Here is a 17,608-nt window from a genome sequence, read left to right as displayed (position 1 = left end):
CATGGTTTGAAGGTTTGCTTCCCCTCCAAAATTCATGTTGAAACTTAGTTGCCAATGGGGTAGGACTGAGAGATGAGACCTTTAGGAGGTGATGAAGCCATGAGGGTGGGAATCATGGTTTTATAGAGGAGGTTCAAGGGAGCTGTTCATCCCAGTTTGTCCCTTCCACCATGTGAGGATGTAGAAAGAAAGCCCAGGCCCTCACCAGACACTGAACTTGCAGGCATCTTGATCTTGGACTTCCCAGCCTCCAGAACTATGGGAAATACATTTTTCTTTTCTTTTCTTTCTTTTTTTTTTTTTTTTAAATATATATTTTATTTTTTGAAAATATTTTGAAAGTAATTAAGATACCTGATTGGAAGGGAGAAAAAATCAACACAATGAAATTTAGGAACAGAAATGCAAGAGCAGCTACTGCATCCGGCCCCTTCCACCCGAGGGGCGCAGCCAGGAGATGCTCATTTCATGATGCCAAGTGCACGCTGTGGTCCACACAGAAATCACTTATTACCAGCCTTCTGGTGGAAGGACCCTGCCCAAAGTCAGGGTCAGAAATAGGACAGCTCATCGTGCTTGGCTTTGTTGGTCTGGTAGTTAGACAAGGTCAAGGGCTTGTTTTCGTGAGGGAGACTTTGGAATACTCGCAAGTGAACAAATTCCTCGTCACCGACATGCACCTTGATGAAGTAGTTCGTCCCCGCAACCACCTGGCTCCTGAAGGACACAGCCTCGAACACGGGGAACTTCTTGTTTTCTTTTTCTTCAAGCTGGGACCTCACCTGGTCGGCGATGTTCTGGGTCTTGGCGGTGGCCGGCTGCGCGGCAGAGGGCGCCCCGCACATCATCGTGGCGGCAGCAGAAGGACTCGGCGAGGGGACTGGGCCGGAAATACATTTTTCTTATATGAATTACCCAGTCTCAGGTATTTTGCTGAAGAAGAAGGGACTAAGATACTTAAACAGCTAAATCAACACCTGTTGTTTTTTTTTTTTTTTTTTTTTTTGAGACGGAGTTTCACTCTTGTTACCCAGGCTGGAGTGCAATGGCGCGATCACTGCAACCTCTGCCTTCTGGGTTCAAGCAATTCTCCTGCCTCAGCCTCCCAAGTAGCTGGGATTACAGGTGCGTGCCACCATGCCCAGCTAATTTTTGTATTTTTAGTAGAGACGGGGCTTCACCTTGTTGACCAGGATGGTCTCGACCTCTTGACCTCATGATCCACCCGCCTCAGCCTCCCAAAGTGCTGGGATTATAGGCGTGAGCCACTGTGCCTGGCCAACACCTGTTCTATAACCTAACCATTCCACTCCTAGGTATTTACACAAGATAAATGAAAGCAGGCCAGACGCTGTGGCTCATACCTGTAATCCCAGCACTTTGGGAGGCCAAGGCAGGAGGATCACTTGAGGCCAGGGGTTTGAAACCAGCCTAGTCACATAGTAAGACCCCATCTCCACAAAAGACACATAAAGAAAATCAGCTGGGCATGGTGGCACCTGTGGTTCCAGCTACTCAGGAGGCTGAGGTAGGAGGATCCTTTGAGCCCAGGAGGTCGAGGTTGCAATGAGCCAAGATCGTGCCACTGCACTCCAGCCTAGGCAACAGAATGAGAACCTGCCTCAAAAGAAAAGAAAAGAAAAGAAATGAAAGCATATGTTTATACAGTGAACACAAATGCTCACTAAGTTTAGCTCAAAACAGAAAACAACCCAAATGTCCATCAACAGGTGAATGAATAAACAAATTCTGGTCTATCCCCACAGTGGGATAGTTCCACTCAGCCATAAAAAAGGATCGATTCCTGACATACAAACCACAACCCGGAAGAATGTCACAGGCTTATGCTAAGTCCGAGAAGCAAGAGAACACACTTTATGACTCTATTTGAGGCATAAGAACAGGAAAAAGCAATTTCTAGTGATAGGGTTTAGAAAAGTGGTTACCTTTGTGGGATGAGAGGTCAGCGACTAGGAAGGGACACAAAAGGGACATTTGGGGGGTTTTGTGTTTGTTTTCATTTTGTTGAGACAGTTTCCCTCTTGTCACCGAGGCTGGAGTGCAACAGCAGAATCTCAGCTCACTGCAACCTCCGCCTCCTGGGTTCAAGCGATTCTCCTTCCTCAGCCTCCTGTGTAGCTGGAATTATAGGTGCCTAGCTAATTTTTTGTATTTTTAGCAGAGACAGGGTTTTGCCATGTTGGTCAGGCTGGTCTTGAACTCCTCACCTCAGGTGATCCACCTGCCCCAGCCTCCCAAAGTGCTGGAATTACAGGTGTGAGCCACCGTGACTGGCCAAAAGGAACCTTTTTGGAATGCTGGAAATGTTTGGTTGGTAAATGTATGTCTATCACCGAACTAAACACTTAAAACCCATGCACTTGCTTTTCTTTTCTGTATGTAAACTATACCTCAATTTTTTTAAGTTAAAGTAAAAAAGAAAAGGCACCACATTTGGAGATGCACTCAGGTCATCCCCCACCCCCCTGGGAATCAAGGACACAGGGACCCAGCCCAGCTCTGCCACCGTGTGACTTCCACCTCATTCTTTAGCCTCCCTCAGCCTCTGCACCTGTACATCCTCCTCATCTGTAAAACGGGGATGAACATCTCTGCCCACCCTATCCAATGTGGAGAGGACCAATGGAAAAATAGAGGCGAATGTCCCTTCCTGATTAAATGTTCCCTCTCACTGTTACAACCCTCATGATGCTCTCCCAGGGCCCAACAGAAAGAGTGAGGAGCCGGGGAGTGTGGGCTTGGTTGCTGGCCTTGCCACAGAATCTCAAGAGGCCCTTCCTTCCAGGTGGCCTGTCATCTGCGGGCCACCACAGCCGCAAGACGCCAGGGTGCCTCTATCCTGCCCTCCCAGGTGGACCACCAAGATCCCCCAACTCATAGAGCGATGCCTGCGGTGCCAGACGACTGTACTGTCACTGCTATGGCCACAGTTCCTCTCAGGACATACCTGCAAGGCACGGAGCCCCTTGTCTGGCTGCCTTCTCCTTCTCTCCCCAGACCCCTCCCTGGCTGTCCAGCAGCATCTCCTTCCCCGGGGCTGTAACTGCCACAGCATACTAAGGGAGAAATAAAACCCAGAACTCAGGCTGGGCACGGTGGCTCACGCCTGTAATCCCAGCATTTTGGGAGGCCAAGGCGGGTGGATAATGAGGTCAGGAGTTCGAGACCAGCCTGGCCAGCATGGTGAAACCCCTTTTCTACTAAAAATACAAAAAATTAGCCGGGAATGGTGGCATGCACCTGTAATCCCAGCTAGTCGGGAGGCTGAGGCAGGAGAATCGCTTGAAACCAGGAGGCAAAGGTTGCAGTGAGCCGAGATTGTGCCACTGTACTCATGCCTGGGCGACAGAGCAAGACTCCAACTCAAAAAAAACCCAAAAACCCAAATTCAGCTGAAGGGGTGGGTTTCCAGTGCTCACCTGTGGGACTCCTTCCCCCTTACCTATCTGGCTGTTTGAGCTGAAACAGTCACAGCGCTTGGACAAATAGGTCACACCTCGGGGTGCACAGGAGTCTGCTGCACACTGTGGCAGAGACTGTGGGGTGCCTTTACCAAATCCTGTCTCCGACTTGCCTCAACAACCAACAGACCCTTGGATGACAATGTGCCAAAAGGCTCTGTTTCTCAGCCTCCTTGGCAGCTAGGAGTGGCCAATGAGGCCCAAGTGTAAGTTGTCAGGTGGGACAAAAGGGAACACTGGGCCAGTGTGTGCTCACTCCCCGCTGGAAGTTAGGCATCATGATGGAGGCCCAGCAGCCGTCTTAGATCATGAGGTGGCAACCTTGAGGATGGGAGCTGGCTGCTAAGGCTGGTGGGGCTGAAAGAGAGAAGGAGCCTGGGTCCCTGAAAACACCACTGGGGCCCCCACCAACCCGGGATGCCTACCCCCTGACACGTTTTAGGTGAAAGAGAAGTCTGGATATGGTTTCAACCACTATTATTAATATTTCCAGCTGATGTTCTCAGCAATGGGAAATAAGCCCTGACTGACACACAAACCCTTTGAGGTCGATACTGCTGTGTGACCCCTTCCTCTTGCACCCCCGCTTTATAGATGCATCCCAGCCTCCCCGCCTCCCTCTGTGATATCCACTATGCCCAAGAGACCAGTGTTCCATTCCCAGCCCTGAGACACAGTAAGTCAGTCTCTGCCGGACCTGGAGCGGGCCCCACAGCTGCAGTGTCAGTGGCGCTCCATGCGGACGGCAGCGGCTGGAGCTGGCGACAGGAGCGCTGTTGAGAAAGCAAAGTGTTATCGTGGACACCGTGCCCTGCTGTAGAGATCAAGGGGAAGCTGGAGAGTATTTACAAACCCCGGAGAACAGACACACAAAATGAATACTAGATGGGTATAGTAAAAAGCCTCTTTGAAACCCATCCTCCTCATTCTTGGCCATGTGAAATTAACTGGTTGGCAAGACGCTCTCTGGTGACACTAAGGTTTGTGGTTCTGCCACAGGAAACACCGTGCATTGCAGGCCGTGGCCACCTGTGGAGCTGCCCTGCAATGCCGGGCACAGAGGCTGGGTACTTGGCAAGGACACTAGACAGCCTGGGTTCTCATCCCTGCTCTGTGAACTGGTTAATCTCGGGACAAATTACCTCACTTCTTTGTGCCTTAGTTTCTGCCTCTGTGAAATGGGCAACAGGGGGCAGCTGATCTGGGAAGAGCTTAGACCGGACCCTGCTACAGAGGAGGGACTATTAAGGATCAGCGCCACTCTCGGATTCATGGTGAGAACTTAATTTCCTCATAAGGAAATTGTCTGTTTGTTATAGGAAACTGAATTTACTACCAGCATGGGAATGTTCCATCCGCTGAGTCACACTCGCTTCTCTTATCCTCGTTAATCCTGTGTAGGGGCTCATGGCGCCGGGAGGAGCAACCCTTTCTCTCGGTGAGGTTGGTGTGAGTCAAAATAAGTGGTGATTATAAGTGATTCATTTGTCAAATGCAAGGTCAAGTATCCCAATTTGTACATGTCACTAAGGCAGCATCAAGAAGCTCCCACATCCCAAACTGTCTCCCCTCTGACAAGACGGAAATTTCACCATCAGAGCCAGGGAACTCCGAGGAGGAGAAGCGATCTCGGAGCATAGCATCTTAGCCTAAATGCATGTATCAAGGTCAGCTGGGGGGTGGGGAGGTGGGGGAATCATGGCAAGGAAAGGGAGAGAAGGCCACGGGCAAGTGTTTGGACCCTCTCAGGGTGGCTGAGGATTCTGCAGCCACTAAAGGCACGTGCACACACATGCATACACACACACATGCACGCCTGCACACACACACACACGCTGGTAATAGCTTTACCCCAGTAGTAGGGGCTTAAACCTCTATCTAGGCTAGCCTCACCCCCGCCCCCAGCTACACCAGCCACTTCTGTCCCAAGGCAGGATCCCCAGAGGTTCAGCAAGGAAACCCTGCAGGGCTGGAAGCCGAATGCAACAGAATTAGGAGCTGCCAGTGGTCACATACAACTCACACACACACACACACACATACTCATGCACTCATACACACAGACAGCACCCTAGACTCAGGCACCCACCGAGCTGTCCTCTCAAAGTCATGACAAATATAAAGAGATGTCCACAAAATTGTCCTGTCCCAGAGAAAGCCACAGAAACACAGGGAGATGTGCACTGAGATGGTTGCACTGCCCCCGGATCTCTCTGCCTGGGTGCCCCCGTTCCTGCCCCTGGATAGACATTCTGTCCCCAGGGAGACAACCCCAGCCAGGGTTTCCTCTCCCCACCTCTCCTTTCCCAGGTACGCAGGCCCCCAGTACGTTTTCACCTCCTGTACTTCCTCAAAGTCTGCCCCTTCTCGCCTGGGACCAGTGAGGACCCAAGAATGAGGACAGTCTGTCATTTTCCTGCAGCCTCCCCAGCCTCCATGGCAGGAGCCACAAACCTCCTCCTACCCTTTGCTAAGGGTTCACGCCTCATCCCAGTTCCTCAGAGAAGCTGGCAGCTCTTCTCATTTTCCAGTGAGTTCTGAAAATACAGATTAGTCCAATTAGGGAAAAGTCATCAGAGGGCAAGGTGGGAGCCAACACCGCACCTAATCGTCAGCTCTAGCAACGCACGATGAGGCAGACTCACAAACATACAAATTCCGATGCAGGAAGAGGGTGGCTGGAGGCGGGCAGGCGAGCTGCATTTTAGATCCCCTTGTTTTTGTTTAGACAGCTCTCCCCTGTTGGCAACCCACTTCCACATCCATGCTCTCAGGAGAAGCAGATAGGGTAGGAGTGATTTCGATCCCATCTTACAGAAGGGGAAAATGAGACCCAAGGGACTAGTAAAGGACAGTTGCAGAAGTCCCGGCCCACCTGGACTGGGCTTCCTGACTGGGCTGGAGGTGAGGATGGGGGGCGCCAGTCCCCAGAAGAGCCCCCATTGGCCGGAAGTCCTGCTCTCCATTCGTGCTTCTCCTCGCCCGGGGACTGTGTCCCACTCCTCTCTCTACAAAGAACCAGCAGCGTTGAGTGGAGGGTGGGTTCAGGGGCAGACCACGAGTGCACTGTTTAGTCAGTGGGCTTGGCATGTGCTCCACGTGCAACCTTGCCCTTCACCAAATGCCAGGATTATTTAACTGATGGCTGCTGTCCCCCAAATGGTCATGTTTGTTAAATCTGGTAAGGAGACGTGCTGTGTGCTTTTTTCCCTGGACGATTTTCTCCAAATCTGAGTGCAAGAGGCCCATTTTCATGCCCTGTTATCCCATAAGGCCCCTCCCAAGCCTGGCGTGGTCCCCCCAGTGGCACCCCAGTCATCCTAGCCTTCCAGCCAGGGCTGCCTTGCCCTTGACCAGATGAGAAGCCAGTGGTGAGGCATGAGTGGCCCCTGCTGGTGATGTTATGCACTGTCCACTGGGACTCCAACCCCGGGTCCAGCCAGGTAGCAGCATCCCCCACACAACTCCAGGACTGCCTGGCTGGGTGAAAGAAGGGGTGGGCATCTGTGGGAGGAGCACGGAGACCTAAGAATGTGTGCTTCTTAAAGGCCTGAGGAAGCTGGGACAGCCCCATTCCTGTTCCCGCAGCAGGGGGTGTGACTGTGGGTGACAGGTACACACTGAGCATTTTCCAGCAGGGGGGCAGGCTAGGGTGCCTGTCATTGAGTATGGACTTGTCAGAAAGGCTCACGATATACAAGATGGATGAAGAAAGGAATGAATGAATGAAGGAATAAATGAACTCATTTCCTAAAAGGTCATGTGAATAACACTAGTAAGCTATCAGGGTCATTTTTAGATAATAGTGATGGACTTCAAGAGTTATGTATCTATTTTTATTGTATCCAACCTGTCACATGCATTAGTATTTAAAACAAATGTCTTTAGGTACAAAATGATCCATGTTAAGGAACACATTAGGTAAATAACATGTATGTACTCTCAGCTGCTGGCATAGGTATTCAATAAATGCTAGGAATGAATGAATAAATGAGTGAGTGAATGAATGCATGAATGAGTGAATGAATGAATGAACATGTGCATGTATTGCTGATGAGGCGGATCGTGGAAGATCATTATAGGCCAGTAGGTTCCACACTTAGCTGTACCTCAGCATCACCTGGGGAGCTTTACAAATTATCTCTGGGCAACTCTGTGTCTCTGAATCTCAGGGGGCTTGGGAGGAAGCTGGGGCACCCTGGACAAACCCTCAGAAGAGGAGAAAATCACAGCCACCCAATTTGGGCAGCAAATCAAAAGCAGCGTGGATTCACTGCCTTTTGAAATAGTGAAACTGCCGTCATTGGAGAAAGGCAAGCTGTGCTTAGGCGACCTGCGATTCCTCTGCTGGGAGAGAGGCTGAACTTGGTGAACTTGAAGGTTTCATGTGAGGAAAGAGAAGTGAGCTGATGTCTATGTAAAGCAGCTTCTAGATTGACGCTGAGTGTAAAGTAATGTATTTACTCCCGCTTTCGTCTATATTGATTAAGAATGTCGGCTGGGCGCAGTAGCTCACGCCTGTAATCCCAGCACTTTGGGAGGCCGAGACGGGTGGATCACCTGAGGTCAGGAGTTTGAGACCAGCCTGACCAACATGTAGAAACCCTGTGTCTACTAAAAATACAAAAATTAGCCGGGCGTGGTGGTACACACCTGTAATCCCAGCTACCCAGGACGTCGAGGCAGGAGAATTGCTTGAACCTGGGAGGTGGAGCTTGTGGTGAGCTGAGATCGCACCACTGGACTCCAGCCTGGGCAACAAGAGCAAAACTCCATCTCAAAACAAAAAAAAAATGTAAAAAGAATGTCTCATTTATTCACCTGCACATCGTATTTCACTTGGCCTAAATCTTACATTAGTTGTAATAATATTAGTCTCAATATTACATTAGTTGCTTACAGAGCATATGGAACTTGCTGTCCTGAGTTTATTTACAAGTTAGTGCTTCATTTATGAGACTTTTGGCCCCTTAGGAACATCCCCCTCCTTGAAAACTGCGACTGGTTCATTATGAGCATCTATTCATATAATGGTGTTAATATGGTTATCGTCTGTTTATCTCTTTGAATTAGGTCCTGATTTCACTTACTTTCTTGATTACAGTTGGGGGAGTGTGAGGTTTGGTGTGGGCTTGGTAAAGTGCCGCTGTCTGCTTCTCTAAATCCACACATAGTACCATCTCTGCAGGTTGAGTTAATATTTGATATGTCAGTTGTTCCCTTATCTTGTTAGATACACTTGATAAAAGAATTCCCAGTCATGAATTTTCATGGGAAAGAATTGAAAACATAAATGTTGTACTGTTTGGAAAGATTGACAGACACGTTGCAGCTGTGTCTGAGTGTCGATATAAGCTTAATGGTATTTAAATAGCAGCTCTTTTTTTTCAGCTTTGAGTGGATTTTTCAAACATAAAGCATAAATAGATTTGTCATAGTGCAGGGTCAAAATTCGTTCTGTTGATGGCAAGTTCTGCAATATTAATTCTGTTTCATGAACAAATGCAATTCAGTTGCAAATCCCTTGACAGAGTGCAATGTTAGGCCGATGTTTACACCAGTGTGAGGAAATGGAAGATTAGCCTCCCCAAGGAAGACAAAAATCTTGGCACAATGCTGAAAACATATATGTTTGTTTTATAGCTGTGCCTTGCTCTCTTACATGACCGGTGGGAATAAAAGTGGACACACTCACTCTCAAGGACAATGGGACAGCGTCTACCTGAATGATAAATGCACCTTCTCTTTAACCCACCAATCCTCCAATACACTCACACCTGCACGTAATAGCACGTGTATGAGAAAATTCACTGTAGCATTGTTTGAACAGCATGTGATTGGAAAACCATCCAAATGCCCATCATAGAGGACTGGTCTATAGAATGCTGTACAACTATGATTTGGAATACTGTATGGCTGCCTCAACAACAAAACCACCTGAATAAAACTGGGCCAAAGAGTTGAATAGACATTGCTCCAAAGATGCTATACAATGGGTGGCTGATAATAGCTGAAAAAACATCCAACATCCCTAATCATTAGCAGAATGCCAATCAAAACCACAATGAGAGGCCGGGCGCGGTGGCTCACACTTGTAATTCCAGCACTTCAGGAGGCTGAGGCGGGCAGATCAAGAGGTCAGGAGTTCCAGATCAGCCCGGCCAACGTGGAGAAACACTGTCTCTATTAAAAATACAAAAATTAGCTGGGCGTGATGGTGCGTGCCTGTAATCCCAGCTACTAGGGAGGCTGAGGCAGGAGAATCCCTTGAACCAGGGAGTTGGAGGTTGCAGTGAAGCGAGATTGCACCACTGCACTCCAGCCTGGGCAACAGACCAAGACTCCATCTCAAAAAAAAAAAAAAAGTTCTACTATGGAAAACACTATACCAGCTCCACAAAAAAAATTAAACATAGAATTATCATATGATCTAGTAATTCTGGGTATATGCCCTGAAAAACTGGAAAGCGGGGACTTAGACAGATATCTGTAAATCCATGTTCATACCAGCATTATCCACAATAGTCAAAAGATGGAAGTAAGCCAAATGTCCACTGACAGATGAATGGATAAGCAAACGGAAACATATTCATTCAGTGGAATAGTATGCTGCCATAAAAAAGGAACGAGATTCTGATATATGCCACGACATGGATGACCCTTGAAAACATTATGCTTAAACATTACAAAAAAGTTGTGATGATGGTCACACAACCTTGTGAACAAAATCAGTCCCACTGAATCATACACTTAAAAGTGGTGAAAGACCAAGAACGAGAGGATTGCATTGGGAGAGACAGGAGGATCGTCTGCTCAGCCCGCGCAAAATGGCAAGATCTCATCTCTCCAAAAAAAAAAAAAAAAAAAGATTTAAATTAGCCGGGGTGTGGGGGCATGCGCCTACAGTCCCAGCTACTCAGGAGGCTGAGGTGGGAGGATGGATTGAACCCAGGAATTCAAGGCTGCAGTGAGCTATGATTGTGCCAGCACTCCAACCTGGACAACAGAGTGAGAATTTGTCTCAAACAAACAAACAAAAAAACCACAATGGTTAAAATGGCAAATTTTGTTATGATCTTTTAATGCAATTCTTAAAAATTAATAATGTCATTCTTAAAAGTGTGGCAGTCTAGGGCGGGGCGCAGTGGCTCATGCCTATAATCTCAGTACTTTGGGAGGCCGAGGCAAGTGGATCACTTGAGGTCAGGAGTTCAAGACCAGCCTGGCCAACATGGTGAAACCCCTTCTCTACTAAAAATACAAAAATTAGCCAGGCAGGTTGGCATGTACCTGTTATTTCAGCTACTTGGGAGGCTGAGGCATGAGAATCGCTTGAACCCGGTTGTGGGGGGAGGGGTGGAAGTTGTGGTGAGCCAAAATACTGCCACTGCACTCCAGCCTTGGTGATAGAGCGAGACTCTGTCTCAAAAATAAATAAATAAATAAAATAGTGGAAGTCTAAATCCCCTCCCTTCAAATATGGGCTGACCTTGGTTACTGAATTCTATTGACATGATGCTGTCTGTCTTCCTAGACCAAGTAATAAGAGGTCCTTTGACTTCTACCTGGCTGTCTTAGCTGAGAATCCTGCGCCAACATGTAGGAGGCCAGGTACCCTGCAACAAGGTACTGGAGAGTCCTCATAGCCTTAGTGAATGATGCCTGCCCAATGCCGGCCCAAGAGGACCACAGCACCAGTTATCAAGGTCTGCCTCACCTGGGCCTCAGACAGGTGAGAAAGCCTCCAGATTGTCCCAGCCCCCACTTGGGGCCACCTCAGCGACACAGTACAGAGGTGGATGGAGCAGAGATGAGCTCTCCCATGGAGCCAAATTGCAGATTCATCAGCAAGATGAGTGTTGGTGCTGTTTTATGCCGTGAAGTTTTGGGGTGGTTTGTAATACAGCAGTAGATAGATGGAACATTAAACATATTACTTATGTAGTCGAATTTATTTCAATTTAATTTAAAATCATCCAATTTAAATAAAACGGATTTAAACCACATAAATATGTCTCTTGCAAACCAGTCGGTAAGTTGGATGGTTTTCATTCTCATGGTCTGCGTCTTGCCTCTATAAAGGTAATAAAGGTGCAGAAATGCTTTCACCTGAATACTGAACAAAGCTTAGAGTTTTGGGGTGATCAGTGAAGTGAAGCAATGGGGAATATCATTCTATTGGAAAGCTTTGCCTCTGGAAGGCAAGGGCGGGGAGGAGAAAGGTGGCTGGGGCTACGTACCATGAAGGGGCAGGTTTCCAACCCAGAAATTAAAGACAAACCTGGACAGCGGGTCCTTGAAATAAAATCCAGAGTGTGGAGGAGTTAAGTGAGTGACTGATACCCATGAGATGGGATTTCAGGAGGCTTGAGAAGGGAAGGAAGTTATACGGCCTAAGACCAGGACCACTGAGGAGCTAAAGGTTTATTTGTTAAGCTTAGAAGGACTTAAAAGAGCCAGGTGCAGGCCGGGTGCGGTGGCTCAAGCCTATAATCCCAGCACTTTGGGAGGCCGAGGCAGGTGGATCACGAGGTCAAGAGATCGAGACCATCCTGGTCAACATGGTGAAACCTCGTCTCTACTAAAAATACAAAAAATTAGCTGGGCATGGTGGCGCATGCCTGTAATCCCAGCTACTCAGGAGGCTGAGGCAGGAGAATTGCTTGAACCCAGGAGGCGGAGGTTGTGGTGAGCCGAGATCACACCATTGCACTCCAGCCTGGGTAACAAGAACGAAACTCCGTCTCAAAAAAAAAAAAAGAGCCGGGTGCAGTGGCTCACATCCGTAATCCCAGCACTTTGGGAGGCTGAAGCGGGCGGATCATGAGGTCAGGTGTTTGAGACTAGCCTGACCAACATGATGAAATCCTGTGTCTACTAAAAATACAAACATTAGGTGGGTGTGGTGGTGAGCACCTGTAATCCCAGCTACTCAGGAGGTTGAGGCAGGAGAATCACTTGAATTTAGGAGGTGGAGGTTGCAGTGAGCCAAGATCACACCACCGCACTCCAGCCTGGTGACAGAGCAAGAGACTCAAGTCTAAAAAAAAAGAACTTAAAGAAATCCATCATGTATCCTCCCCAAGGATTCTCCACTGTCCCTTCCTATTTGTTCCATCACTCCATCAGCTCTGAAACTCCTGCCTGTTTGTACCTGCTTGACGTCTGTCTCTCTGTATTTAGTCAGGACAGGCTAACTGCTGCAACAAACACCCCAAAGGCAGGGCCTCAACTCAACACTGGTGTGTTTCTGTTGCTCGTAACAGTTCAGCGCCACTATTTGGTGAACAGACGTCCCCCTGCTGTCTGGGACCTGGGCCCCTCCTGCCTCCAGGCTCTGCCCTTTTCTCACCCAGAGGCTTCTCTAACCAGCCAGGGATGAAGATGAAAAGAGATCATCTCATGCGGGAAGGCTTTATGGGCCAGGCCTGCAAGTGGGGCACATCCATCAGGCAGAACTCAGTCACATGGCCATCTTCACTGCTAGCGAAGCTGGAAATGTCGCCCAGCTTGGGGCCCAGGAGCAAGAGAGGAGGAGCCATGGCTGCCTTGCTCTCCCAGTCTCAGACCCCAGCATATCAGCTCTCATCCACCTTATTGTCTGTGTCTGGCACTGCACCTGGCGTGTAATGGGTCACCAGCAAATGTGGAGTCTATGAATAAATGAATGGTGCTCAGGCTGGTGCCAGGTGGGCACTTTCCTAGTACATGCTGAGGGGGGAGGGGAGGAGATAGAGGGAGGGATGCAGCCACTCCCATTTTTCAGATCAGGAAATTGAGGCTCTGAGAGCAACGCCACATGCACAAGGCCACATAGTTTCTCAGTGCCAGTTCTCAAATTCAGCCTCTGCCACCACATGTCTGTTCTCTCCACTTCCCTGGCTGCCTCTCTAACACGCACACTGACCAGCTCGGAGTCTGGTTATCTTCAAGGCTGCTCTCCTTTCTAACAACCAATGAACCATGTTTGACAAGCTGCAGGTTGCTTGAGGCGGCGGCTGTATCTCTCTCATCCTTACATGCCCTGTGGCTACTGGCATAGCCCTTGAACACAGTAGGTGCTCAAACCATGTTTGGGGGATTAATTTGTTCACACAGGCTTAGGCTTCACAGTATGGGGGTTACTTACAACTTATAAAAGAAATCAAGGGGATATTTACTATATGGCCCCTCCCTGGGCAGAGTCGGAGCTGTCTCTGAAACAAGACCATTGTCCTCCCTGAAACTTGCTCCTGAAGCAGGGACTGGGGCTGCATCATGTAGGGGTCAAGACCACAGATGTCACCTGGCCCCCTTCAGGGTTAGACTATGGATCCCTGCCACATACAGAGACTGACCTTCCTTGCCCCTAGCTAGTCAGTCCCAGGAAGGAGAGTTGATGGAGGCCCCTGTGTGTCTCTGTCCGCAGTGCTGAACTCCCCTCTAACTCCCTCACCTCCTTGTCTAACCCAGCAACGACTTGTGATCTCCTGAGGGGCCAGGTAAAAAATACAGATTCCCTGGACCTTTCTTTAAAGAATTCGGTTCTGAGGGTCTCATATGGAGCCCTGGGATCTGTTTAAACCAAACATCTTAAGTACCTGTGACTCTATCCAGCCATTTTGAGACTGGCCTGAGTTTGAACACTGACCTCAATAATCAGTTGGTCTTCATGGAGTGCCTGCCATTTACCCAGCACCTGTGCAAGATACTGGGAGGCACAGAGCTGAATCAGGTAGGGTAATGTGGGGAGGGAAGGAGAGAGGGGACCCCTTCTGTTTTGTGGGGACACAGCACCAGGCACATACCTGGCCTTTATCCTGAAAGATGAGATAATTAGCATGTGAGAACAGTAGTTATCATAACCATAACTAGCACCTGTATCTTTCAGATACAGAAATAGACTCTACTCTTTTCCTTTTTCCTGTTTCTCATCTTTGGCTGTCAGATGAGAGCATCACAACTCTGAATTCTGGAAGTGACATTGGCATTGAGTCAATGCAACCTCATTCATTTATTCTCTCTCTCTCTCTCTCATCTCTGCCCATTCAAAAAGCACTGGAGTGCTTGGAATCATATGCCAGTAGAATCCTAGAGATCTTAAACCCACCTCCACCCTCATTTTACAAAGTGGAAATTGAGGTCCTGTAAGAGAATTGTGGAGTTCAAGGTTACACAGCAAGTTAGTGGCAGAGCCAGGACTAGAAACCACATCTTCAGATGCCCCTAGTCTTGTGCTCTGGGCACACCACAGGCTTTCTGATGGCGCGTGGCCGGAGCACACCAGCTCAGTGACCAGCTTGGCGCTGCAGCACAGCCCATCGGTCATGTAGCGGGTGAAGTACAGCTCGCAGCAGCTGTACTCAGACATGTCTGCAGAGAGAGACACGCGTGAGAGTGGCCACCCACCCGGCCACCACAGCCCTGGCCCAGCCCGGCCCTGCCCCCTCCACCCCAGCCCTGCTTTTGCACCCCATGGTTGCATTTTATCATTGTTTACATGACGTGCTATGTTTTCAGTCATGTCCCAACTGGGATTCGGACTCCCTATTGAGAGCAGGGCTTGCACCTGATTGTCACATGTGACATCTGACACAGGGACCCATCCCATCCCCACTTCTGCCTCCCCCACCCCTGCCAGCGGAGGTGAGAAATTATTGGAGGATGAGTGGGAAGAGGAATGTGCCTAGGGAAAGGGTTCCTGGTTGTAAAGCAGCTGAGACAAGGGCTCAGAACCCAGAGAAATCGGGGTGGGCCTCTGAGAAACCAGGCAACAGGCCAAGTGCAAATCAGGCAGGGGCCGGCGTTGAGTCAAGGCCCGCCTTTCCTTCTCCGGGTGTTTGGGGCTAACGGGAAGTGGGGCCAGAACAGCTGTGCCTGGTGAAACAGATGTTCTCTGGGCCTGAAGGTGGGGCATGGCGGAGGGGGGGAACTGGAAGGGGAGGGCCACAGCCAGAGAAATGAAATATCCACAGACCCACTTCTGTTTATTCCATTTTGCTTTTAGCATGGAAAGTCCCAAAACCCCCACAAAAGTAAGGGACTGGTTTGAGGAAACTCCCATGCACCCATCACCCAGCTCGAAGTGCCATCCCCATCTTGCAGTCCTCATTCCATTTCTCCCTCAAGCCCCTTGTCAAGAAAAATGTCAGACACCAGATCATTTCACCCATGAATATTTCAGAATGTATTTCTCACACATTAGCACATTTCTAAAAACGAGCACATCATCACCACACCTAATTAAATGAACCATTCCTTAAGATCCTCTAATAAGCAATTCATCTTCACATGTTCTCATTTTCCTGAAAAATGTCCTTTTATGGTTCATCTGTTTGAATAAAGATCTAAACAAGGTCCATACATTCCCAGGCTGGAGTGCAGTAGCATGATCTTGATCTCGGCTCACTGCAACCTTTGCCTCCTGGGTTCAAGCGATTCTCCTGCCTCAGCTTCCCAAGTAGCTACAGGCGTGTACCACCACGCCCAGCTAAGTTTTGTATTTTTAGTATAGATGGGATTTCTCTATATGTTGGCCAGGCTGGTCTCGAAATCCTGACCTCAGGTGATCCACCTGCCTTGGCCTCCCAGAGCCACCGAGTCCGGCCTCAGGTCACTGACACTTTCTAGGGTTGACTTCGCGCCAGGTCCCATTCCAAGGACTTGGACAGATGACCTCATTGAATTCTTCTTCTATATTCACAACCACTCTATGAGTAGGGGCTGTGATTACCCATTTCACAGATTAGGAAACTGAGGCACAGAGAGGTGAGGTGACCTCAAGCATGGTCCAGCCAGGAGGTGGCAGGGCTGCCGGGTACACCCGGAGAGTCAGGCTCCAGCGTGCAGTTCTCCACCCCAGAGGCAAACTGCTTAGGCAGAGGTGAGTGGCCATAGGTGCAGTGGTGTGGGAGCCCCAGGGACTCCCTCCCTGGCTCCCCTGGAATCGCTCACACACAAAGCCCCAAGACCCAGAAGGATTTAATTAAGGCTCAGAGGCTGATTAGCTACTGATAATTAAGGCTTTGTATTTTCTGCTCTTGGTTTTCCTAATGAAGCAAATGGTGACCTGGGGAGGGAGGATGAGCCCCACTGTGTGCCCAGGCACGGTCTCTAGAGAGGGACCTCTCGACCGTTTCCTGAGGCCAAGGGAGGCCTAGGGCCTGGAGCACTCTAACACCTGATATCCAGTGGGTCCTGGGGACAGGGAGAGAACCATGCAATATTTGGGACAGACTAATACTAAAAAATTTCTCATTATTTATCTGAAAGTCAAGTTTCACTGGATGTAGTAGTTTTTCATTTATTTGTTCTTTTTTTTTTTTTTTGAGATGGAGTCTCACTCTGCTGCCCAGGCTAGAGTACAGTGGTGCGATTTCAGCTCACTGCAACCTCTGCCTCCCGGGTTCAAGCGATTCTCCTGCCTCAGATCTCCCGAGTTGCTGGGATTACAGGCACACACCACCATGCCTGGCTAATTTTTGTATTTTTAGTAGAGACAGGGTTTCACCATACTGGTCAGACTGATCTCGAACTCCTGACCTCAGATGATCCACCCACCTCGGCCTCCCAAAGTGCTGGGATTACAGGCTTGAGCCACCGCACCTGGACATTCCAGCATTTTAACAGCCTGCACACCTACATGGTGACACCAGGTGGCTGGGAGCCCTGCTGCAGAGTCACGCAGCCTCAGCTCACCTGGATGCTCCCTGAGTGACCAGGACAAGCCGTGGCTCCTAGGGGACAGAGGCCTCACTGTCTCTGTGCCACAACTGCATGAGCTTAGTCTTTGATTTCACAGAGGAAGAGACTGAGGGTCAAAGAGAGGAAGCCACTAGCCCAAACCCACAGACGTGGGGCCAGACCTAAAACTCAGAACCCCTCTTACCTCTCTAGCACATCCTTACCTCTGGGACCGGCCCCACCCTGGTACCAGCGGGCCAAGGGGCAAAGGAGGAAGAGAGGGGCCATCGGCCACATTCACACTGCCACCAGGAGGCCGGCTCGCCCCTGTCAGGGTGCCAGCCAATAGCTCACACAAAGACTTCGCCATCACTCTAGCCTGATGCTCCTTGAGGCCATCAGGAGCCTCAGGGGCGCCCCAGGCTACTGCAGCCCCTGAACCTTCGGAGACCTGGCCATGCTCC

The 17,608-nt window shown here is 49.3% G+C and overlaps 1 pseudogene; it reads right to left on the bottom strand.

Moving 5' to 3' along the window:
• Positions 1–502: 502 nt before the first annotated feature.
• LOC100403011 (cystatin-B pseudogene) lies at positions 503–877 on the bottom strand (annotated as a pseudogene).
• Between the last annotated feature and the right edge of the window lie 16,731 nt (positions 878–17,608).

The sequence above is a fragment of the Callithrix jacchus genome, chromosome 1 (assembly GCF_049354715.1).
Source record: "Callithrix jacchus isolate 240 chromosome 1, calJac240_pri, whole genome shotgun sequence".
Classification (NCBI taxonomy): Eukaryota; Metazoa; Chordata; class Mammalia; order Primates; family Cebidae; genus Callithrix; species Callithrix jacchus.
Note: the sequence above shows the minus strand (reverse complement) of the source record. Positions and strands in the feature narration are given on the sequence as shown.